This window comes from Balaenoptera musculus, chromosome 11 (assembly GCF_009873245.2).
Source record: "Balaenoptera musculus isolate JJ_BM4_2016_0621 chromosome 11, mBalMus1.pri.v3, whole genome shotgun sequence".
Classification (NCBI taxonomy): domain Eukaryota; kingdom Metazoa; phylum Chordata; class Mammalia; order Artiodactyla; family Balaenopteridae; genus Balaenoptera; species Balaenoptera musculus.
In genome coordinates this window covers 80,793,139-80,818,218 of record NC_045795.1, presented here as the reverse complement: position 1 = coordinate 80,818,218, position 25,080 = coordinate 80,793,139, and positions in this window count along the sequence as shown.

Sequence of the window (25,080 nt, the reverse complement as noted above, 5' to 3'; positions counted from 1 at the left end):
AATCTACAGGGTGGATTTAGTTAGAATTCCAGTTGATCTTTAAAGTCATTACATTCTCATGTGTCTTTGACACTCAGTCCAGAAAGAGTCTACATTTCTACCATAAATGTGAAGATGTTTTGTCTGTGTCACTATTTCCTTTTCCTCAGATTCTGAAAGGTCTGTGCCCCATATTTTTCTTAGCAGCATAGCTTTTTGGGGACGATTCTTATAATTCGTCCATTAAGTCCCCTTGTTTATAATGTACCTTGTCCGTCATTCTTCATGTTTTCAGAATCCACATTAAATCTGCATCTTTGAATATATTCATTTGAGTTTCTTCTCCAACAATCCTGTTCTATAGGTTTTTTCTTTCTTTTACTTTGAACTCTTTCATATCCATCTGCTAACATAGAATCCTTTTTAAACTCTATTATAATAGTAATCACTATAATAATATTATTTTTCATGACACCTCAACTTATTTTTTTATTCATTTATTCAACACTTTTACCAAGTACCTACTGTGTTCCCTGCACTTTTCTGAGCACTGGGAAGCCAGTGGTGAACAGAATGGAATTGTATCCCTACTTTCATGGAACTTACAGTCTAGTAGAGGTGCCAGGTAAGTAAATAAGAATAAGATTTAAAAAAAATTGTAGCTACCATAAATACTTCTGAAGGAGAGGTGTATGGTGCTAGGAGGGTATATGAGAGGAGGATATAATCTGGTTAGAAAAGTCAGGGAAGTGAGTTTCTGAGGAAGTGACACTGAGCTGGGACACAGAGGGTAAATAGGGGTTACTCAGGTGAGTGGGGGAGGGGAGATAAGGGTGCTCCAGGCAGAGGGAACAGTATGTGCAAATCTTACCATGGGAGCAGAAAGTGTCTATGACTCTGACCAAAGGCCATTGTGGCTGAAATACATGGGGGGGGGGGGCGGGGGAGGGGGGGTGTGGTAGGAGATAAAGTTGGTGAAAAAAGTGTTACCCAGTCCAAGCTCTCTCTGCTCGCTGCACGAAGGCCAGTAAATCGGAGACGAGGTGTTGAGACAAGGAATATGACTTTATTCAGAAAGCCGGCAGGCCGAGAAGATGGCAGACTGAAGTCTCAAAATAACCATCTTATCGGGGTTTGGATGCCAGTTTCTTTTATAGCACAGGGAGGGGGAGGAGATGAGGAAGTAGAGTAGAAAGGCCATAAGTTTTGCAGATATCACCTGAAATGGCCAGCCTCAGGGAGGGAATGTGTTAATTTCTTCTTTCTTGTAGCCATCCACAGGTGGAACAGGGTCCCGATGTTTCCCTGAACAAAAGCACTTTGGTTTAACATTCAGGCAGAGGGGCAGGGTTCCCCCAGGCAGGCCATTATGTATAGACAGTATCCTTTTAGTGCACAAAAGCAGCGGAATGCAGAGGTTAAAGTAAAACAAACAGATCCAACATGTAGTCCAGTTTGGCTCTTCCCTGTTACAAAAGCAGTGGCCGTATTAATATTAGTCTTCATCCTAGGAGCACTTACGTTAATTTCAATTATCACTGTCTTAGAGCAGCAAATGTTGATCATCTATAACCATTAGAATTATTATCTCAGCCATCGATCGTACAATATCCAACAACAAGTCTGAATTCAAATACCCATATGACCTAATGGAGTTACTGGTGTTATTCTTGCTGTTGGCATATGATCTTTCTTGCACTTGATTTTGAAAGTATTATTTTAAAGTACCCAATAATGCTTTCTGATTCTGTATTTTCTCTCCCTCATCATCTGTCCTAGCGGTGCCTGGCACAAGTGCTTCATGCTTAGCCAGTGCTCAATAAATGCTTGCGGAGTAGTGAGTGAGAAAAAAAGTGTGTTTGAGGTTGTTAGAGGCCAGTCTGTGAAGGAGTCATTGAGAGAGCCATGTTCTGATGTCCACCCACAAATTTATTTCCAATTCAACAAAAGAGAAAGAGAGTGGAGCTATGAACACTTTCAAACTGAAGTATGTTTCCCTCTGTGAATTATTACTACTTCTTCAATTGACTTCGGTCTTCTAAAATGACGCCTCTCTTTTCAAACCTGCTATGTTGCCATTATCTGGGTTGGGTGTTGACCGATGTAATCAGAGTTGACAGTATGCCAGCCTGTTTTGAAGATAGCTCCTGTCATAGGAACGTGAGAGTGTGAAACATCAAACAGCATTGCGATAGATCGTTCACTCCTGTGTTGGAGATAATTGTTTCCCCAGAGTAGCAGAAGGCTTTATAATAACTTGGCTAAAACCCAAGAAGCCAGTTAGGTTCATTTCGGTTCTGCAAACCTTTAAAGAATGGTTTCAGTGTGCAACACAGTGTCCTTTGTGAAGTGTGCAAGACAGTGTGCTTTGTGAACCGACAGATACGAGATGAATATGCTGCAATTCCAGCCCTCACAAATCCCATGCACAAATATAGTTCTCATACAGAGCAGATCTGATATTTACTGTAGTAATCGAACACATGGAAAGCTTTGGGAATGAATGTGCAAGAACTCTGTAGAGAAGGTTAATAGTTGGTGTCTTATATTTTGACCTAATTGGTTTATGCAGCTACATCTGTTGAGTGTCCAGTCCTGTGCTGGGTGCTGGAAATAAGAAGATGGGACATTTCTTGCCCTTGAGGAGCTCACAGGCTAGTGATGAAGACGTAAATAGGTCATTGTCATAAAACGTGGCAACAGTAGCATTAGAGGTATGTGTGTAATTCTAAAGGAGCACAAAGGAAGAGGCCTGGAGCCGAGGGTAGAGCTAAGGTCATTTCTCAATAGAATTAGTAGAAACTGGATCCTGAAGGATGAATGGGTAAGGGACAGATCGACAAGGACATCGAGAGCAGTGGGAAGAGAGTGTGTAAAGACACAAAGGAGTAGAATGTGTCTTGTATGAGGAATGGATAGTCATTCTGCATTCCAGAAGTATCCTCTTCCAACAGAAGGAAATGCTAGACACATTGCTTGTAGGAAGATTGTAAGCTGACCTAAGAAATTTGGACATTATCTTACAGGGCAACTATGAGTCATTGAAAATTTTAGCCAGTGTCATGATCAAATACACATTTTAGAGGAAACATAGAAGAGAGGGATCTGGAGGCAGGAGACCCAGATGGGAGGCACACACTCTGACCAAGCAAGAAGAGGTGAGGGCGGGGCTAGAGTAGAGTATTACTGTTGGCTTCCCACCTGTTTCAATGTCCCATGCAGGCAGAAGAGGAAAAGGTGTTTTGCTGTCCTTCTTTTTCTGAACTGGCTACCATAATATACACAAATAGAATGTAGCATGTATTAGATTGCTCAGAGGTTTGGTCAGTGTAGTTAAATTGGGCTGAGTTAATTTTCTTAAGGAACCAGGATCAAACTCAACTAATTATGAGCACCAAGATTTTCAGTTCCCATCTGCAAAACGGGGATAATAATAGGACCTTCCTCATAGGGCTGGTCTGATGAGTAAATGAGATAATGTCTGCCAAGCATCTGACCCTGTGCTGGCTCACAGTAGATACATAGTAAGTGTTAGTTATTATTACTGGTTCAATGGAGAGTTAATAAGCATCTAGGCTGAGCCATCAAATACTAAGCCAGACAACAAATAAACTCATGAAGAGAACAGAGACCTGCTCTCCTTAGTCTCATAGTTCACTTGGAGAAAGCAATATATAAAGAAACGATTACAAGAATGGGACAAGTTGAAATAAAGGGTATGAGGATGGTGTTAGAGGTTAGAGTAAAGAATATTCATCCCTGACTAGAAGGACAAGGTGCAGGAGTTTTAGGGGAAAGGGCCATTTGCAACTAATCACAAAAAATAAATGAAAAGGGCATCCCAAGCAGTTGCATAGAGCCTTTCTACTCAAAGCGTGTTCTTTGAACCAGCAGCATCAGAATCAGCAGTACTTGGAATTTGTTATATATGCAGAATCTTGGAGCCCACACCTGTACCACACCTAGAATCTCTGTTTTAGCGAAGTCCCCAGCTGACTTGTGTCTGTGTTAAAACTTGAGAAGCAGTACAAAGATGTAGTCATGAAAATTAACATGATGAGTGCAGAATGTATTTGCTGAATCCAAATGGTTCATTTTAAAAAATCAAAATATAACAGGTGAAAAATTGGAATTTTTCCCCTCCATAATTAATTTTTGAACCAAATTACACTTTGAAATGAACTTATATGCCTAACTAAGCAATGGATCAGAGAAGAAGTTGCAAGGGAAATTAGAAAATCTTTAGATGAATGAAAATTTAAAATAACATATTAAACTTATGGGATGCAGCTAAAGGAGTTCTTAGAGCAAAATTTATAGCTGTAAATGCCTGTATTATAAGGGAAGAAAGGTCACAGGTCAATAACCTAACCTTCCATATTAAGACACTTTGGGGAAAAAAAAGAGTCAACTAAACCTAGAGCAAGCAAAAAGAAGGAAATAATGAAGATTAGAGTGAAAATTAATAAAATAAAGAATAGAAAAATAATAGTAAAAAAATCATTGAAATAAAAAGTTGTTTCTTTGAAAAGATCAATAAAATTGACAAGTCTTTTACTAGAATGATCAGAAGAAAAAGAGAGAAGACTCAAATTACTAAAGTCAGGAATGGTCAGAAAAGTGTGGGGAACATAGTAGGTACACAATTTTAAAATGTTGAATAAATGAACGGAAAATAAGTTGAGGTGCCATAGAAATATTAAGATAAATACCATTATAATATTTGAATTTGAAAATGATTCTATGTTAGCACATGGATATGAAAGTTTGAAGTACATGAAAGAAAAAATCTGTGGAGCAGGATTTTTGGAGAAGAAACTCAAATAAATATATTCAGGGATGTAGAACCTTGTTCATGGGCAGAAGATTTAATATTGTTAAGATGGCAATACACCCCAAATTGATCTTCAGATTCAATGGAATTTTTGTAATATAAAAATCCCAACTGGATTTTTTTACAGAAATTCACAAAGTCATCCTCTAATTCATAGGGAAATAAAAAGCCTCAGAATACCCAATCTTGAAAAAGCAAAACTGTAGAAGTCATACTTGCCAATTTCAAACCTCATTACAAAGCTACAGTAGTGTGGTACTGGCTTAAGAATAGACATAGAACAATAGAATAGAATTACGAGTCCAGAAAGAAACCTTATATTTATGGTCAATTGATCTTTGATGAGAGTGCCAAGATAATTCAACAAGAAAAAAAAAAAATAGTCTTTATTAGAAAGCATTCTAGGACAACTGCATAATCACATACAAAACGATAAGTTGGACCCCTTTCTCACATATGTAAAAATGAACTCAAAGTAGATCCTAGACCAAAATATAAGAGCTGAAACTGTTATAAGAAGACTTAGGAGTAAACCTTCATAACCTTGGATCAGATGATAGTTTCTTGATATTACAGCTGACCAAAAAAAAAGAAAAGATAAACTGGACTTCATTAAAATCAAAAACTTCTACACTTCAAAGGGCACTATTTTAAAAAATGAAAAGGCAATCCAGAGAATGACAGAATATATTTACAAATTTTATGTATATAAAAATGATCAGGGACTTACAACTCAGCAATAAAGACAACCCCAATCAAAAAATGAACAAAGGATTTAAACAGATATTTTTCCAAAGAAGATATACAAATGTCCAATAAACACATGAAAAGATATTCAACATCACTAACAGAGAAATACAAACAAAAACCACAATAATATACTACTTCATCCCCCACTACAATGGCTAAAATAAAAAAGGTAGATAATAGTAAGTGTTGATGAGGATGTGGAGAAATTGGAGCCTTCCTACTTTGCTGGTAGGAATATAAAGTGGTATAGCCACTTAGAAAAACAGTTTGGCAGTTCCTCAAAATGTTATGGATGGAGTGACCATATAATCCAGCAATTCCATTCCTGGGTATATACCCAAGAGAATTAAAATACACATGCACACAAATACTTGTACATGAATAATCATAGCAGCATTATTCATAATAGCCAAGAAGTGGAAACAATTCAAAAGCTGATCAATTGATAAATGGGTAAACAAAATGTAGTCTATCCTACAATGGAATATTACTCAACAATACAAAGGAATGGAGTACTGCTACGTCATGATCACTGATACATCTTGATCAGTACCACTGATACTACATCATGGATGAACCTTAAAAATATTATAAAGAACCTTTTAAAGAATGATATAAAGAAGCCAATCAATCACAAAAGACCACATACTGTATGATTCCATTTATATGGAATGTCCAGAATAGATAAATCTATGGGGGGAAAAGGGTAGATTAATAGTTACCTAGGGCTAGGGAAGACTGAAAGAGATGGAGAATGACAGCTAATGGGTTTAGGATTGTTTTGGGGGTGACAAAAATATTCTAATATTGATTGTGATGATGGTTGCATAACTGTGCATGTGCTAAACACCATTGAATTACTATATACATCAAATGAGCAAATTGTATATGTGAATTATAGCTCCATAAGGCTGTTTTTAAAAAAAGAATCTGTTTGAAATAGGTTCTTAATTTGATGTCTGTGAACCTCTAGTCTAGAGCTACATGTCCAGTCTAGGCTAGTGGCTACCATATTAGACAGTGCAGATAGAGAACATTTTCATCACAGGAATTTTTTCTGAAGCGCTGGTTTGGAGCACACAGTGTAAAGCTTTCACCCCTGAATCCGTGGAAACCTGAGAGTGGAGGATATAAAACTTTGAGGATATGGCTTTCAAAGAGGTTAAGTACCAATGCGAACGTAGCATTTTCTTACGTCACTAAACGGAACTATCAATAGTAAAATATCAAAGTAAGGTCCTACTAGTCTTGTACTGAAGTGAAATTTCATTTTATTGGAGGACCTGATTTTACAACCTGTTGAAGAATCCAGAGGCGTAACTTTGTTAGCTCTGCACTGCTTTTACCTGAGAAACCAAAGATTCCATTAAAATCTCCTTAAAGTAATGTTTTTTCTTAATCAGAGCATAGAAATGATTGTGCCCCAAAGCAGTAAAAATTATGCCAGAGCCAGCACTTGTGCAGCTCCGATGGACATTGACCTACAAAAGGAAAGTGAAAGCGAATGTCACATTGAATTTGAACTGACAAGAAAGTGGGCATATTGATGAGTGAGAATGATGAGAAGAGACACAATGGTGGAGGGCCCCAGCACGGAAAATCTGAGGGATCTCTTCGACTGCATTCAGGAGGTCTCAGAGCCTGAGAACAGCCACTCTTTAAAGCGTCCTGCTCCAGAATGAAGGTAAACCCCGGGGGAATCCCTGAGAAAGGTCATCCCAAATCACACATCATTGTAGAGATGCAAAGACCTCATAGCTGAAACTCTTTCATTTCATCTGGCGTCCGATGCGATCACCAGCTTGGCTAGAAAAATTGAAATCTGCCACCACAGCTGTCCCTGCCGCTGTTTGTTTCTAAAATATCAACACCTGGCACCACGCAGTTGCTCTCTCACAACGAGAAATTATTGCTTTGGCTAAAAGGATAAAGCGTGGCCACAGCGAGCACGTGTGACCATGGCTGACAAATGGCCTGTGTCAAATTCTCTGGAGATAAATATGTAAGCCCTCCTGAGGAGACGGCACAGATGGATCCTCTTACAGAGGCAATCTCTTGTCCAAGCCAATGGTCGTTGCTGTCCAAAAAGATCTCTGTTTAGGTCACACACCACTAGCTTTTACTTCTCAATGACAAGAAGCCAGTGTTACTGATGGGCACCACCCCTCCCCCTAAACCATACCACCAGGAAGACCCCTGACTATCAGGTCAGATGCACAATCACCAGGTATGCCACTGGCATGAGGTGTCATACCTACATACACAGTAGGATCAACAATTCCTAACAAGGCCATTAAAAGAGGGAAAAAAGCTTTTTTCCCTTTGGCATAATATTCAGTTAATATTTCAAAGTTTTCAAGAAACCACAGTTTGCTTTCTCTCTCCTTCATATTCTACTTGAATCTGTTAACATGGCAGAGTAGTTAAAAGGATGAACTTTAAGACACTTAGACGAGAACCCGAGCTCTGCCACTCTTTAGCTGTGTGACCCTGGACATGTACTCTATTACTCTAAGCCTGTTTTTTTAATCAGGAAAATGGAATAGTAATAGGTGCCCTTTTAAAGGGCAGTGAGAATCAAATGTTGTGATTTAAGTACAATTCACAACCGTGCCTAGCTCAGTATCAGAGGTCCAGAATTGGCAGCTACTGTGAAGCTCCCAAGTTGTGCTAATGGATTTCCACCTATTATCTCATTTAATCTTAATTTAAATCTTAATGCCAATGGATAAAATCATAAAAAAATAATTATTGGGCAAAGAATGTCTTATGAAATTATTTTTGAAAGGAAAACTACATTAATATAGAAATATGTGTCTTAGTAATGTTTATAAGTTTGTATGTCTGTTTTCATTATACGAGGTAAACTTTTTCCAACAATTACGTTCCCTCATGCTGTCTGGGAATTTAGCTCCAGATAGAATTGATCTGAATCGTTTGATATTTAGCCTTTCACCATATGAACTGACCATTTTGCTCAGCTCAAGGCCACTGACCACGGGGCTGGGGTATGATGTCATTAAATTGCAGAAGGGGTAAGCTCTAGAACAACAACAAAAAAATAGGTCAGGAGTAGCTCTGGGAAATTTGTGGTTTGGGTGGCTTTTGGAGGTCAGATGAGTATAAGACAAGAAAATATGATGAAAAGATAAATACATTTTAGGACTGAAACTGTTTATTTCAAATGAGAGATGTGTTTGGCCTTTGTTCCTCTTTAGTGATATAGCTGAACCTTGAAACCATGAAATTTGAACAGTTGCCAACAAAATAATCCAGTAAGCTTTATGATGAATTTTGCTTCAATACAAAGTTCCTTTGAAGATCCAAATTAACCTAAAACTCATTTATTAATAGCTAAGAATTAAATTATATTTGTTGCTGACCTCCTTGGGGTTGGTCCGTAACTAGATTTCAGTTAAATGACAGAAGAGCTATTTAATAATCCTGACCTTTGGAGCTCTCCTCTTGAGTGGTAAGATCATTACAGGCGTAAGAAAGATACTGGATCCTCTATAACATGCATACTGTAAGACTTCTACTTCGAGGAGTCAAGTTGGAACTCAACTCCATCTTACCAATCCGTATGAGAAAAGTGTTTTTAAGAAGAACAGGTCTTGAGGTGCATCTACTCAATTTCTTAGTAATTTCTATAGCATGTTGTTTTCATTAGAACCTTAGAAACTCTGATTTACAAAGAGAATACTCAAAGACCCTCCCCTCCTTAATATTACAGATATGAAATAAGCTCAGAGAGGGGAAGTAATTTGCCCAAAGACACAGTCTTTTCGTGGCTGAGCTGGGTCTACCAGTAAGGTCTTCTGATTCGTGATTCACTGCTCAGTTCAGTTAATGAAATGGCTGCATAGAGAGTTTGGGGGACATTTCTAATGTGCTATCTTTCTTTAAAAAATATGGCCACGTTGACTTTAATCAGCAGGTTTATTTCAATCCTACCTGATCACTCCCTTTGGGACCAACAGACTGCTTTGGTAAAATGACTTGAGATATGTGTAGTTCAATATTAACTAGTCTGTAGAATAACTGAATATGTAATTTTGGTGTTCCAGTTAGGGTTATTTGGTTACAAGCAGCAGAAACTAGGTCCACAGTGAATTTGTTGAAGCAATAATGAAGAACAACATTCAGAAAGGCACAAACCAGGGTGGTTCTAGTTCAATACCTTCTCCAACTGAGTATGCAGTTTATGTTGCTATTAACGGGCTTTTTGTTTGGTTTTTATTTTGGGTTTTTTTTTTTTTAATCCTCACATTACTCTCCTCAAGATTTGAATTCCCAAGAGGATGACTCCAAGTGGCATAACTCAGGCCACTTGTCTGTCCCTTGACATCAAAACAAGACTGTGAACCTTGGGAGAAAGAAAGATCAGACGCTTCAAAAGTTCAGGTTGCTGTTAACAATGGAACGGCTAAAGGACGCTGGGCAGCAAAATCAGCACCACCGTCCTTGGCTTCGCTTTATGGTGGTCATCCAGTCCTCTTGGTGAGGCCTCCCAAGGTTCAAGCATCTTTAGCTCAAACATATCTTTTAGAAGTTAACATACGAGGACAGGGACCACATTCTGTGTGTCTTTTATGTCCTTTCCCACCACCACCCTCTCCTCTCCTGAGCCACGAGCAGGACTTACTAGGCACTCATTATTTGATTGACTTGGACTGAAGCACTTCAACTAAGCTCATCTGCCTGTTGCGATGAGTTGGCTCATAATCTTATGGAATATGAGAGCCGGGAGAGCGACTTCATAGATAGAGAAGTAAATACTGTAGAATCTGGAATGCCGTGTAAGCACAGCAGTTATTGGGTTGGCCAAAAAGGTCGTTCGGGTTTTGAAAACCCGAACGACCTTTTTGGCCAACCCAATAGTATGCTAGCGCAATCATGACCAATGCCACGAGGAATTTAAAGCCCTTATGCTACTCCCCTGTTCATTGCAGCATTATTCACAACAGCCAAGTATGGAAACAACCTAAGTGTCTCTCAATGGATGAATGGACAAAGAGGAAGACGTGGTGCGTTTCCCTGTTGGCGCAGTGGTTAAGAATCCACCTGCCAGGGGCTTCCCTGGTGGCGCAGTGGTTGAGGGTCCGCCTGCCGGTGCAGGGGACACGGGTTCGAGCCCTGGTCCCGGAGAATCCCACATGCCGCGGAGCGGCTGGGCCCGTGAGCCACAATTGCTGAGCCTGCGCGTCTGGAGCCTGTGCTCCGCAACGGGAGAGGCCGCGATAGTGAGAGGCCCGCGCACTGCGATGAGGAGTGGCCCCCACTTGCCACACCTGGAGAAAGCCCTCGCACAGAAACGAAGACCCAACACAGCCATAAAAAAAAAAAAAAAAAAAGAATCCACCTGCCAATGCAGCGGACATGGGTTCGAGCCCTGGTCCGGGAAGATCCCACATGCTGCGGAGCAACTAAGCCTGTGTGCCACAACTACTGAGCTTGCGCTCTAGAGCCTGTGAGCCACAACTGCTGAGCCCATGTGCCACAATTCCTGAAGCCCACGCACCCAGAGTCCATGCTCCGCAACAAGAGAAGCCACCGCAATGAGAAGCCCGCGCACCACAATGAAGAGTAGCCCTCGCTTGAGGCAACTAGAGAAAGCCCGCGCGCAGCAATGGAGACCGAACAGAGCCAAAAATAGAAATTAATTAATTAATTAATTAGTTTTTAAAAAGTTGTGGGGGGTGTGTGTGTGTATAATATTATTCAGCTGTGCAGCCATGGGAAAGAAGGAAATCTTGCCGTGTGCAGCCAAACAGATGGAACTTGAGGGCATTATGCTAAGTGAAATAAGTCAGACAAAGAAAGACAAATACTGTATGATTTCAGTTATATATGGAATCCAAAAAAGACAAACTTACAGAAACAGAGAGTAGAAAGTGGGTTACCAGGGGCTGGGGGATGGGGGAAGTGGGAAGATTTTGATTAAAAAGTACAAACTGCCAGTTAGAAGATGAATAAGTTCTGGAGATCTAATGCACAGTGTTGTGATTATAGTCAATGATGCTTTAATATATGTTTGAAAGTTGCTAAGAGAGTAGATCTTAAATGTTCTCAGCACAAAAAAGAATTGGTAATTACATAATGCGATGCAGGGAAGCATCAGTTAATGCTATGGTGTAATCACATTGCACGTGTATCAAATCACTACATTGTACACCTTAAATTTACACAATGTTGTATGTCAATTATATCTCAATAAACCCGAGGTGGGTGGGAAGCACATGTCCTAGAGCCAAATTACCAAGTTAGAGTAAATTCTGCCTCTAATCAGCCACGTAACATTAGGCAGGTTCTTTCATCTCTATATGCCTCAGATTCCTTATTTGTAAAAATGAGGTTAAATAATCAATTTTATATTGTCATCAGGAATAAACAATTTAATATATGAAGAATGCTTAGAACACCCAGTTGATGGCAACTTAATTGTTATCATCACCATTATCAGAAGCTTTCAGACAGCATTGACATTTTGGTGAAGACGGGTTGCTTTTTTCCAGCTTTTGTGGCCCTTGTTGGAATGGTGACAAAAGATGGATTGTAACAGTCAAGACCATGTTCAGTAAGGTAACTGCATTCAGAATCTGTGCTACTACCAAATGTAAAACAGATAGCTAGTGGGAAGCAGCCGCACAGCACAGGGAGATCAGCTCGGTGCTTTGTGACCGCCTGGGGGGGTGGGATGGGGAGGGTGGGAGGGAGGGAGATGCGGGAGGGAGGAGATATGGGAACGTGTGTATATGTGTAGCTGATTCACTTTGTTATAAAGCAGAAACTAACACACCATTGTGAAGCAATTATACTTCAATAAAGATGTTTAAAAAAAAAAAAAAGAATTTGTGCTAAAAATTTGCTTTTTTCCTCGTGTCTCCTAAACGCTTCCTCAAAAGCTGCCTTTGCAGTTTTCACTTTTTATAAATAAGAAACTTATGAGAAGACTCAGCTGAACTCAAGAAGAGTCTGCCTTTATTTCTCCCTAAGCATTTGAATCTGCATTTACAATGGCTTCACATTTAATCAGGGAATTGTCTTGCGATTATTCACTGCCCATTCATCAGTGTGCCCCCTTAAAAGGTGACAAATGGTGGTTTCTTTCAAGTTTCAAAGAGGCCAGTTTAATCTGGGCCTTCTGTCGCTTTGTTAGGGAAATCGAATGCCCAGAATTGTTCTTCGGTTTTCCCTAGCTGCTCAGAGGTCATGGGAAAGTAGATGGGGGAGCTCCAGTGTGATTCATCATTGCCTGATGAAATCGTGTGCTCTCCGGGCACAGCCTTCTGACCGATGGCACTCACGTTCTCTGCCTCTTTGTGAAATGATCCACTCCCAAGTAAATGCAGCACTGATTCTGAGCAGGAAAGGTAGTACGCGGTCACACCTGGGGTTACAGCTGTTCCCACCTGGTATTAGAAGTTGGCTGGGCTTTTCTGTGTCTGCCTCAATGAAGCTTCCTCCTTCTTTCCTTGGGTCTTTACTTCTCCTGCATTAAGAGTACAGGCTAACATAACTGTGTAAGTTGAAGCTTAGAATCCATGTCAAACAAAGCACAGCCTCCTCTGAAACAAGGTGCATAAATGGCCCGGTGAGTATCTATGTCCTGTAGATGTTTGTGCCCAGGGCAGGTTTTGCACAATGAATTTCATTACCCAGTAAACGTTCTTATTCTCTCAGAGTTGGTGTTGGACACACTTAGGTCTTTTTATTAGTGATCAGTATGGTGACTTCTCTTTCCTCTCCTTTTTCTGGCTCAGGAGAAGGAAGCTTCCTTGAGACCCATAGAGGGAGGAAATTTTCATCTTAGAGGCAGAAAAGTACCTAGAAAGTATCTGAGAAGGATGTCTGGAAAATGTGTCCAGTTGTGACAACTGGAGTGATAGCGTCATGCCTCCACAGAAAAGCCCCCCTCTCTTCTAGTGTGTGATTCATTCATTCATCCCTCCATTCATTCATTCAGCATTTACTTTGAACTTTCATGTGTCCTCTCTGTACTAAACCTCTGGGAAATAAAATCAAATTTGGTCCTACCCCTGTCTTCAGTTTGCGCAGAGACAGTTGGTGAGACAGGCAAGTAAACTAATAATTACATAAAGAGGTTAGAGCCTCGCTATTCTGGGGTGGTCCCCTGAGAACCTGTTAGAGGTTCAGAATCTCAGTCCCACCCCGGATCTACTGAGTTGAGTCAGCATTTCTACAGGATTCCAAGATGATTCACATGCACGTTAAGGTGCCATCAGAGGCCTGCGTAGTGCACTACATAAGACTAGGGCTCAGGGTGCAAGCCTTCTGGACTCTGTGAGCTCCTTGCCTTTCACGCCCTGCAACCATCCTGCTGTCAATTAGCATTGTGTCCCCAGGGCACTCAGCTGGCAGTTACGCTGTGCTAAGGACGTGGGGCAGAGTAGGTAGAGTTAGGCAGAATGCAGCCACAGCTCTAGGGAGTGTGACTTGTACGTAGCCCCTCAGGCTCCTCACTGTGACCCTTGAGACAAAGAACAAGTGTTTTGCTTTCCTTCTCACCCCTAATCTCTGCAGAGGGAAGGGGAAAACTTGGGTCAATGATCAAAGGCTTCTGAGTAGCAGATGAAGCAAGGCTGATATGACTGTATGAATTTCTCTGAGGAGTTTTCTCCTTTTGCCCTTGCACTTCTCACTTTGAGAATCTGATGAAAGCTATGTACCTGTTTCCCCGACACTCACGTAGGGAAGACACGCGAAGTTGCACATCATTTAGGAGACTCACAGATCTTCTCAAGCCCAAACCCCCTTAAGGTTACATTCCCCAGGTTAAGAGCCTCTGACTCACAGAAATGGTAGACAAAAGTATAACTGCTTTTCCTGTAACACACTGAAAGGTTTTACTCCATGTGGAGAATTTTACTATGCAATTGACATTCGTTATATTCCTTAATCTTTGCAACAGGACTATCTGGTAGGTCTTTACCGTCACCATTTTACAGATGAGGAAATTGAAAGATAGGTTTTTAAATTGCCCATGGCCACACACTAATAAGAGTCAGAAGTGGAAACCAAATGCCAACCTGACTGGAGCATTGATGCCCTCAGCACCATGCATACGGCCTTCCCAGAGTAAAATGCTACCTTTAAAAATAAGGCGACGAATGTACTTAATGCCACTAAATTGTACACCTAAAATGGTTAAAGTGGTCAGTTTTATGTTATGTGTACTTTACTACACTAAAAATAAAAGAGGGCAAAAACTAAGAATATATACCTCACGCAGAATAAGATGTTTAGAAATGTTCAGTGTCTCCAAGTCCCTCTAGACTCTCTGATTCACCATCCTCTTTTTCTAAAAAGTAATGAAATAACCAAACCAAAATTTAGGCAACTTTGCCCTTGTTGACCACATTTGGAAACCCTAACTGCGTCCTACTCAAACCACAGACCCATCCAAAGGCCCTGCCTACTGTTTGCAACATAGACTTTGAATTTGTGGTCACCCTCTAAGAGGCCACAGATATGGGATATTCATGCAGGCCCTGCAGAGTATAGAACTTTTTAAGAAATATCATTGTTTCTTATTCTGTCTTTAAGTACCAGTATGAAAAATCCTGTCGAATAACAACCTTTAAGTATCATCTTAAAGGCTGATGCTAAAGGCCACTTGGAGTAGTGGTTTAAGAACACAGATTGTGACTAGTTCAAATCTTGCATCTGCTTCTTTTTAGTTCTGTGATCCAGGGCAGGTTTTAACCTTTTTATGGTTTTTTTCCCCTAATCTGGAAAGTGGGAATAATAGTCAGATACACCTTCTGGGGTGGTTAAGAGGATTAAACAAGGTAATACGAGTAAACGTTTTTGTAGGAAGCCTGGTCCATGCAGAGCGAGCACTGAATAAATAAATGCTCATGTTGATGATGAAGGTGATGATGATCAGATGTTATTCAGAGTCTGAAGCTTCTCCTGAATCACTTAGATGTGGTGTCTCACGCTGTCTTTGATAATCCATCCCCACGACCATGATTTCTGTAGTATCTTTGGTTTTTTAAATTTTTTAAATTATTTTTTGTAATATCTTTATTATTGACAGAATAAGCCCCTTTTCAGTGTTTGGAGATATAATTGAAGTATACCAAAATGCACATATGTTCAGTGAATGATTTGATGAGTTTTTTAAAAAATTAATTTATTTATTTTTGGCTGCGTTGGGTCTTCGTTGCTGCGCGCGGGCTTTCTCTAGTTGCGGCAGGCGAGCGGGGGCTACTCTTTGTTGCGGTGCGTGGGCTTCTCATTGCGGTGGCCTCTCTTGTTGCAGAGCACGGGCTCTAGAGTGCAGGCTCAGTAGTTGTGGCACACGGGCTTAGTTGCTCCGCGACATGTGGGATCTTCCCAGACCAGGGCTCGAACACGTGTCCCCTGCATTGGCAGGCGAATTCTTAACCACTGCACCACCAGGGAAGTCCCGATTTGATGAGTTTTGAAATATGTTTATACCCATGCAACTATCAACACAAGCAAGATAATGAATTTATCCATCTCCCCCAAAAGTTTCCTTGTACCCCTTTGGCATCCCTCCCTCTCTCTCCCCATCAGTGGTTCTCTCTACGCAGCCACTGACCTGCTTTCTCACAGAATAATCTTGAGGCATATTGAGGCATACTGGGGGTTCTCCTGCATTTTCTATTAGACTGAGTATATCATTTTGTTCTCCTCTTAAATTTTATTATTTACATATTTAGCTTCTCTTAAAAGTGGGAGGGGTTTTTGATGCATAGCCATTCAGCAACTACATGATAGCTTTTCTAGATGAAGAAATCAAATATGCCAGCCTCTCCTCACTCTGAACTTCTCCTCTGAGTTATCCTGTCAAATGTGGCAGATTCTACTGTCATTGTTTGTGTTGCCTGCTCTGTTGGCAACAGTCTTCTCCTTAACCAATACATTTTTGTTTCAGTATTGCAGCACAGATCATTTTAGAAGACATTTTAGGCAAGTGGAGGTGTTCAAGTTTCAACTAAGATTCAAAGGATCACCCTAAGTGAGGTGTAACTTCTAGAAATGGATCGGTTCACTCATACACAAGGGAAGATAACTGTCACAATTTATTCCTCTTCCTTGAAGGTTTCTTTTAACATTAATTGTAAGATACATCTCAATTTCTAAAACGTTAAATGTGGAAGGAAAGAGTTTCATCTTAGAACCCAAGAAACGTGGTGACCGTAAACTGTTGATTGGCATCGTTCTTTAGCTTTTGTATTGTTTAAATTATTTTCTTCCTGTTGAAGAAGAATTATAAATTATATTTCTTTGTGCTCCATGCCATGCCTAACATAGAGTTCAAATATGTACAGAAACACAGAATTACCTAATGTCATCAGAAAGGGAGCCATACTTTATTTAGTCCATTCCTCTCATATTGCTCACGTGGAGAGGCACACAAAGGAGAAATATCTTGCCCAGGTTCATGTAGTCTTTCCAAAGTCTGGATTTGATGTTCTGGTGTTCTGTCTGGTGTTCACTTGAGTAGAGTGCATCATTGGCAGAGTGGGGGCTGGGAATGAACATTTAAAAAATCTCCCCAAAACTAACACAACGTTGTAAATCAACTGTGCTTCAATTAAAAAAAAAAAAAAATCTCACAGGTAATTCTTATATGCACAAGTTTGACTTGCTATACATGAGATTCTCAGAATTTATACTCTTGATCTTTCCAGTTTGAAAAATTGAAGAGATTGCTGCAGTCATATGAATATAATGGCTTATAATTTTGCTGAGCCACATAGTGGAATTATACTGTGGACCACAACGCTAATATCTGGGCATGGGTCAGCTACCCAGTGACTGAGGCTTACTCTTTACCCCATATCCATACTTAGACTCAGCTTCCTTCCCTCCTTCCTTCATTTATTCACTCATTTCATTAGTCATTTATGAAGCTCCTCCTTTTACCAGGCACTCGTCTAGAATTTAGACACTGTTATGAGGATTCAATGCCAATTTAGACTGGCAAGTTTCCTGGCTTCTAGTGTGGAGGAGTGAAAACTATAAACAAATAATTAATAAGATGGACGAACTGTGCTACAATTGCAGACTTTAATAAAGATTATGAAGGAAAATTACAGGGAGTTGCATTTATTCTGAAGCCTGAAGGATGAGCAGAAATCACAGGTAAAAAATAACTCCTCTCTGACGATGTAATCTCAGTATTTCATTTGGACACAAACCCAATGTAATATGAATATTTAATCTTGACTCATACTTCATGGTTCTGAAAACTGGAATTCATCTAGTGCTTTTATTCTGGATATTACATTCCTGATGCCCAAAAGACTCTGAGTAAACATTTCACAGATGCCTTGGGAAGTAATGGAACACCTTTGACAGGACACTGCTTGTGGACAGAAGCCCTGAATGTTGTCCCCTGTAGCCCCAGCCCTACCTCAACCCTGACCCAGCCACTGTGAATCTGGCAACTCTCCTTCAGTGTCTGAAGGAGACCTTAAGCGTTGGTCACCTTAACTGCATGATAGGTGATGATGGTGTTCCAGAATGGAGGCGTTTGGGAGATTGCAGCCTCTATCCCTCATGGGCGTTGAGGATCTGCTATAACGTACCCGTGCCCTGCATGGAGTTTCTTTGAGTTTCTTCCCAAGGAAGCTGTTTTCTTTCATTTTTGCCTCCTTCAAGCATTTCACCTCACATTTGTTATACTTTGAACCACACCCTTTGTATTAATAGATTGTTACTTTTGTTCTCAAGTAAATATTTGGATAGATGCGTTTAAATTACAGTTGACCCTTGAACAACATAGGTTTCAACTGCATGGGTCTCCTTATACGTGGATTTTTTCAATAAATTTGTACAGGACTGTACCATCTATGGTTGGTTGAATCTGTGGAACCACAGATATAGATAAAAGGGTCCAGTCATCAGGGAGACATAACAAACATGAATGTAAATATGCCTAATAAGAGACTGTCAAAGTACGTGAAGCAAAAATAGACAGAATTAAAGAGAGAAATAGACACATCCACAGTTTGTAGTTGGATGTTTCAACACTCCTCTTTCAGCAATTGACAAAACAACTGCATCAAAAATCCAATAAAACTAATCTATGACAAAGGGGGCAAGGATATACAATGGAGAAAAGACAGTCTCTTCAATAAGTGGTCCTGGGAAAACTGGACAGCTACATGTAAAGAATGAAATTAGAACATTCCCTAACACCGTACACAAAAATGAACTCAAAATGGATTAAAGACCTAAATGTAAGACTGGACAGTGTAAAACTCTTAGAGGAAAACATAGGCAGAACACTCTGACATAAATCACAGCAAGATCTTTTTTGACCCACCTCCTAGAGAAATGGAAATAAAAACAAAAATAAACAAATGGGACCTAATGAAACTTAAAAGCTTTTGCACAGCAAAGGAAACTATAAACAAGACGAAAAGACAGCCCTCAGAATGGGAGAAAATATTTGCAAACAAATCAACAGACAAAGGATTAATCTGTAAAATACATAAATAGCTCATGCAGCTCAATATTAAAAAAACAAATCCAATCCAAAAATGGGCAGAAGACCTAAACAGACATTTCTCCAAAGAAGATGTACAGATGACCAAGAGGCACATGATAAGATGCTCAACATCACTAATTATTAGAGAAATGCAAATCTAAACTACAATGAGGTATCACCTCACACCAGTTAGAATGGGCATCATCAGAAAATCTACAAACAACAAATGCTAGAGAGGGTGTGGAGAAAAGGGAACCCTCTTGCACTGTTGGTGGGAATGTACATTGATACAGCCACTATGGAGAACAGTATGGAGGTTCCTTAAAAAACTAAATATAGAACTACCATATGACCCAGCAATCCCACTAGTGGGCATATACCCTGAGAAAACCATAATTCAAAAAGACACATGCACCCCAATGTTCACTGCAGCACTATTTACAATAGCCAGGTTATGGAAGCAACCTAAATGCCCATCGATAGAGGAATGGATAAAGAAGTCGTGGTACATATATACAATGGAATATTACTCAGCCATAAAAAGGAACGAAATTGGGTCATTTGTAGAGACATGGATGGACCTAGAGACTGTCATACAGAGTGAAGTAAGTCAGAAAGAGAAAAACAAATACCGTATATTACCGCATATATGTGGAATCTAGAAAAATGGTACAGATGAACCAGTTTGCAAGGCAGAAATAGAGACACAGATGTAGAGAACAAACGTATGGACACCAAGGGGAGAAGGTGGGGGTGGGGGGTGGGATGAATTGGGAGATTGGGATTGACATATATACACTAATATGTATAAAATGGAAAACTAGTAAGAACCTGCTGTATAAAATAAGTAAATAAAATTCAAAAAAAGAAAAAATGTAATAAAGATATAGAAGACATAAGCATAATATTAACCCCTTGACCTAGTTGACATTTATAGAACACGTCACCCAACAACAGCAGAATATACATGCTTTTCAAGTGTACATGTTCATACATGTACCATGGCCATATGGTGGGCCATAACAGAATTCTTAAATATAAAAGGATTTCAGGGACTTCCCTGGTGGCACAGTGGTTAAGAATCGGCCTGCCAATGCAGGGACATGGGTTCGATCCCTGGTCCGGGAAGATCCCACATGCTGCAGAGCAACTAAGCCCATGCGCCACAACTACTGAGCCTGCGCTCTAGAGCCCGTGAACCAAAACTACGGAAACCTGTGTGCCTAGAGCCCGTGTTCTGCAACAAGAGAAGCCACCGCAATGAGAAGCCCGCGCACTGCAACAAAGAGTAGCCCCCGCTCGCCTCAACTAGAGAAAGCCTGTGCACAGCAATAAGACCCAATGCAGCCAAAAATAAATTAATTAATTAAAAATATATATATATTAAAAAAATAAAAAATAAAAGGATTTCAATCATTCTTTGTTTTGTGTCCTAACTTATGATCCTGGGGCATGTTCTATGTGCATCTGAGAAGAACGTTTATGCTATTGCTCTTGGATGGAATGTTACATACCTGTTAGGTGCATTAGATCTAACATGTAGTTTAAGTCCAATGTTTCCTTATTAATTTTCTGTCTAGATGATCTATCCATTGTTGAAAGTTTACCTGGTTCATTTTTGTATTTCCCTTTTTTCTGCTAGATCCCCTTTCTTTTTACTCATTATTAGCATTTCTTTACAAACCTTATCTGTTAAACCCAATATCCGAGTCATCTTAAAGTTGGTCCCTGTAGATTATTTTTTCTCGTGAGGGGATCATGTTTTCTCATTTTTTTCATTTGTTGAGTAGTTTTAGGTAGTATTGTAAGCATTGTCAATTAGATCTAGAGAGTCTGCATTCTGCTATAGTCCTCTGAAGAATATTGATTTTTTTCTTTTTCAAAACAATGTTTAACTTGACTGAACTCAGTCTGTAAAGTCTCTCTCCTCTGCTTTGGGTTGTAGCCGAAATCCTCATGAACCCTTTTTGTAGCCTCACTTGGGCTTCTTGGGGTCTGCCCTATAAATATATAGTTCAGGGATCAGTCAGAGATTTGGGAAGAATTTATACATAGAAATTGGTGCTCTCCCTCTCTGAATCTTTTCTTTGGGAATTTCCTCCAACATTTTCTAGTACCTCTAGTTGCTCTGAACTTTGTCCTCTGGTTCTTCAAGCCAGTAAGACTGCAGGTGTTCTATGTGAAATTTAAACCCAACAAAGCACAGTCTAAAGCTTGCCATGAGGCTGAAAGCTGTAAAAGATTAGGAAATTCAATAACTACCATTCCCTTCTTCCAAGTGGTGATTCTATTCCAATATGTGACCTTTTGGTCATTCTCTAGTGCCTCCAGATACTTGCTTTTAGTATTTATATTTATGCAGGACGATTGGTCTGTTAGGAGCTACTAGAACCAGAATATGTATATTTACTCTTCACATCGTTTAAAATTTATCTTCTCTTATGTATTCACTTATCACTCTTTTGAGAATCTATGTGGTATACTCACATCTTCCCCTTGTTGTGGCACATCCTTTAACATTATTTGTCTAACCTTCAAAATATCCCATGGAATAACTGCCAAATTTCCAACAACCCAGTGATAATCTCACCAATTGAAACTTAGAAGTGGATATTCAGATAGCTTTTTGGTTCAGATAAAGTGTTAAGTGTACATGATCTCACTGTGTTGGCAAGCTGAAAAGTATAATTGCCTCTTCTACTTCTGATAGAAGTAAGTATCTTTCTGTGTCAAGAATTTAGGTTCCCAAAATCAGTGTAAAGAGTAGTATGAAACACACATGAAGATGAAGTTAATCTTTGAGTTCTGTCTCTGCAACTTGTAAGTTGTGTGATCTTGGGCAAGTGGTCCTGGGCCTCAGTTTCCTCATGTGCAAAATCAAGAAAAATTAATGGTTTTTAGCACTTAGAATACTACTGTTAAATGTTAATCGTATATATATTTTGTCTTTATGTAACTTGATTACACTGATGGATTTGGTATAGTAGGGAGAACTGAATTATGTAATGATCTGAGTTCAGATTCTGAAAACTGGAGTCTTGATACTTGGTTCATTGGAAGAGATTTGATATTATATCATGATAAGATCTATATGATATGATTTGATATATGGTGTGGTATGATGATATATTATTACTAAAAAAAGAAAATAAATTGTTTCCTCCCATGTGGAATGATTTAATTTAATGTGTCTTTGGAGACCAAAAGGAAGGGATTTGTAGGCTTTTTGATATCTCTTCTCTCACTGGTTCAGAACCAAAGTAGTGGATGAAGAAGTTCTCTGTGTTGTGTCTGGGTTGTGGAGCCCAGAGTAATCCTGGGAAGCTGGAGAAGACACTGCCCTTGGAAGTTTAAGTGTGATAAATTGGGCCTTTCTAGATGCTAGAGAGTGCTGTTGGAGTTATTCCAGAAAACAGGATCTAGGGTTACCCTATGTGGCTTCTCACATCCTGGTTAATATTTTAACAAAATATTTAACTACTAAATTAAATAACTAAATTGTGGCAGTAGTATAGTATTAGTTAGTACACATTTCACATTGCCTTTTTCATTTCTATTTTTTAAATTTTCTATTGGAGTATAGTTGATTAACAACGTTGTATTACTTTCAGGTGTACAGCAAAGTGATTCAGTTACACATGTATCTATTCTTTTTCGAATTCTTTTCCCATTTACATTATTACAGAGTACTGAGCAGTGCTCCCAGTGCTATACAGTAGGTCCTTGTTGGTTATTTTAAATACAGCAGTGTGTACATGTCCATCCCAAACTCACAATCTGTCCCTCCTCCCCACCCTTCCCCCCAGTAACCATAAGTTCATTCTCTAAGTCTATGAGTCTGTTTCACATTGCCTTTTTAAAAATGAAGCAAAGAGAACAAAGGAAGACCAAGACCTCTTAGTTCTTGTAACCTTAAAAATCTTGGGGGAATAGAGGCCATTCTGCCAACACACTCATCAAAATCTAACTTCTATTATAAAGTAATTTCTGATATTTATGCAGTTATAATAAGCTGCATGTCTACTAAACAATCGCTAATGTTACATTTTTATTATTACCTGTTTTTTATAAATAACCATTAATAACCATATCTTACATTTTTATTGTATTTTCAAAGTATCTTCTTAAGTTAGCTCCTCCTTACAACCTTGAGAAGTAAATAGCCCATTGACAGATGAATGTATAAAGAAGATATGGTGTATATAACACACACACACACACACACACACACACACACACACACACACACAAACAATAGAATATTACTCAGCCATAAAAAAGAATGAAATAATGCCATTTGCAGCAACATGGATGGACATAGAGATTATCATACTAAGTGGAGTCAGACTGAGAAAGATAAATATCATATGATATTGCTTATATGTGGAATCTTAAAAATATACAAATGATCTAATTTACAAAACAGAAATAGACTCATAGACATGGAAAACAAACTTATGGTTACCAAAGGGGAAATTGGGGAAGAGACAAATTAGGAATTTGGGATTAACAGATATACACTACTATGTATAAAATATATAAACAACAGGACCTACTGTATAGCACAGGGAACTAGATTCAGTATTCTATAATAACCTATAATGGAAAAGAATCTGAAAAAATGTATATTTCTATATATATTTCTGAATCACTTTGCTGTACACCTGAAACTAACACAACATTGTAAATCAACTATACTTCAATTGAAAAAAAAAGAAATGATAAGCAGATAAGACAGGTATTAGGACACAAAACTGGCACCTAAGGAGACGGTTTTTTTTTTTTTTTCCTCTCATCCATAGAGAGGACTCATTAGCTGACCCAAGTCTAGGACACTGTCTCCTTAAATTCAGGTGGACTCAAACACAGTGTTCTGTCTCCTGAAGAGATCATTGTCCTCTATATCATTTGTAACTTAAAATTTTATGAGATACTATTCACTTTTTCTTACGAGAATGGTAATAAATGCTATGTAGAAAATACAAAAAAAACTCAAGAACAAAATAGGTTTCCTATTATCCAGGATAGCTTGTTAGCTTTCTAGGCTTTTCTTCTGTGCATAAATATATAGATATATAAAATTTATTTTACTAAATTAGAATATTATGTAATAATACCTTTTCCCATTTACTGTATTGAGAAAACTTTCATGTCATTTAAAGTTCTAAAATAAGATTCTTTTTTTTTTTTCCACATCTCCCATACCTGTCTAATGCATGTTCTAGGATTTTTTTAAAAACACTCCATCTCCATTTTTGGATTTTATACCTCCTTCCCACCCATCCCAGCTTTATTTATTTTTTGTTTGTTTTCTTTTCTGTTTTTAACATCTTTATTGGAGTATAATTGCTTTACAATGGTGTGTTAGTTTCTGCTGTATAACAAAGTGAATCAGCTATACATATACATACATCCCCATATCTCCTCCCTCTTGCATCTCCCTCCCACCCTCCCTATCCCACCCATCTAGGTGGACACAAAGCACTGAGCTGATCTCCCTGTGCTATGCAGCTGCTTCCCACTAGCTATCTATTTTACATTTGTTGTGTATATATGTCCATGCCACTCTCTCACTTCGTCCCAGCTTACCCTTCCCCCTCCCCGTGTCCTCATGTCCATTCTCTAATGTCTGCGTCTTTATTCCTGTCCTGCCCTTAGGTTCTTCAAAACCTTTTTTTTTTTTCTTTTTTAGTTTCCACATATATGTGTTAGCATACGTTATTTGTTTTCCTCTTTCTGACTTACTTCACTCTGTATGACAGTCTCTATCTAGCTCCCTCCACCTCATTACAAATAACTCAATTTCGTTTCTTTTTATGGCTGAGTACTATTCCGTTGTATATATGTGCCACATCTTCTATATCCGCTCACCTGTCGATGGACACTTAGGTTGCTTCCATATCCTGGCTATTGTAAATAGAGCTGCACTGAACATTGTGGTACATGACTCTTTCTGAATTATGGTTTTCTCAGGGTATATGCCCACTAGTGGGATTGCTGGGTCTTATGGTAGTTCTATTTTTAG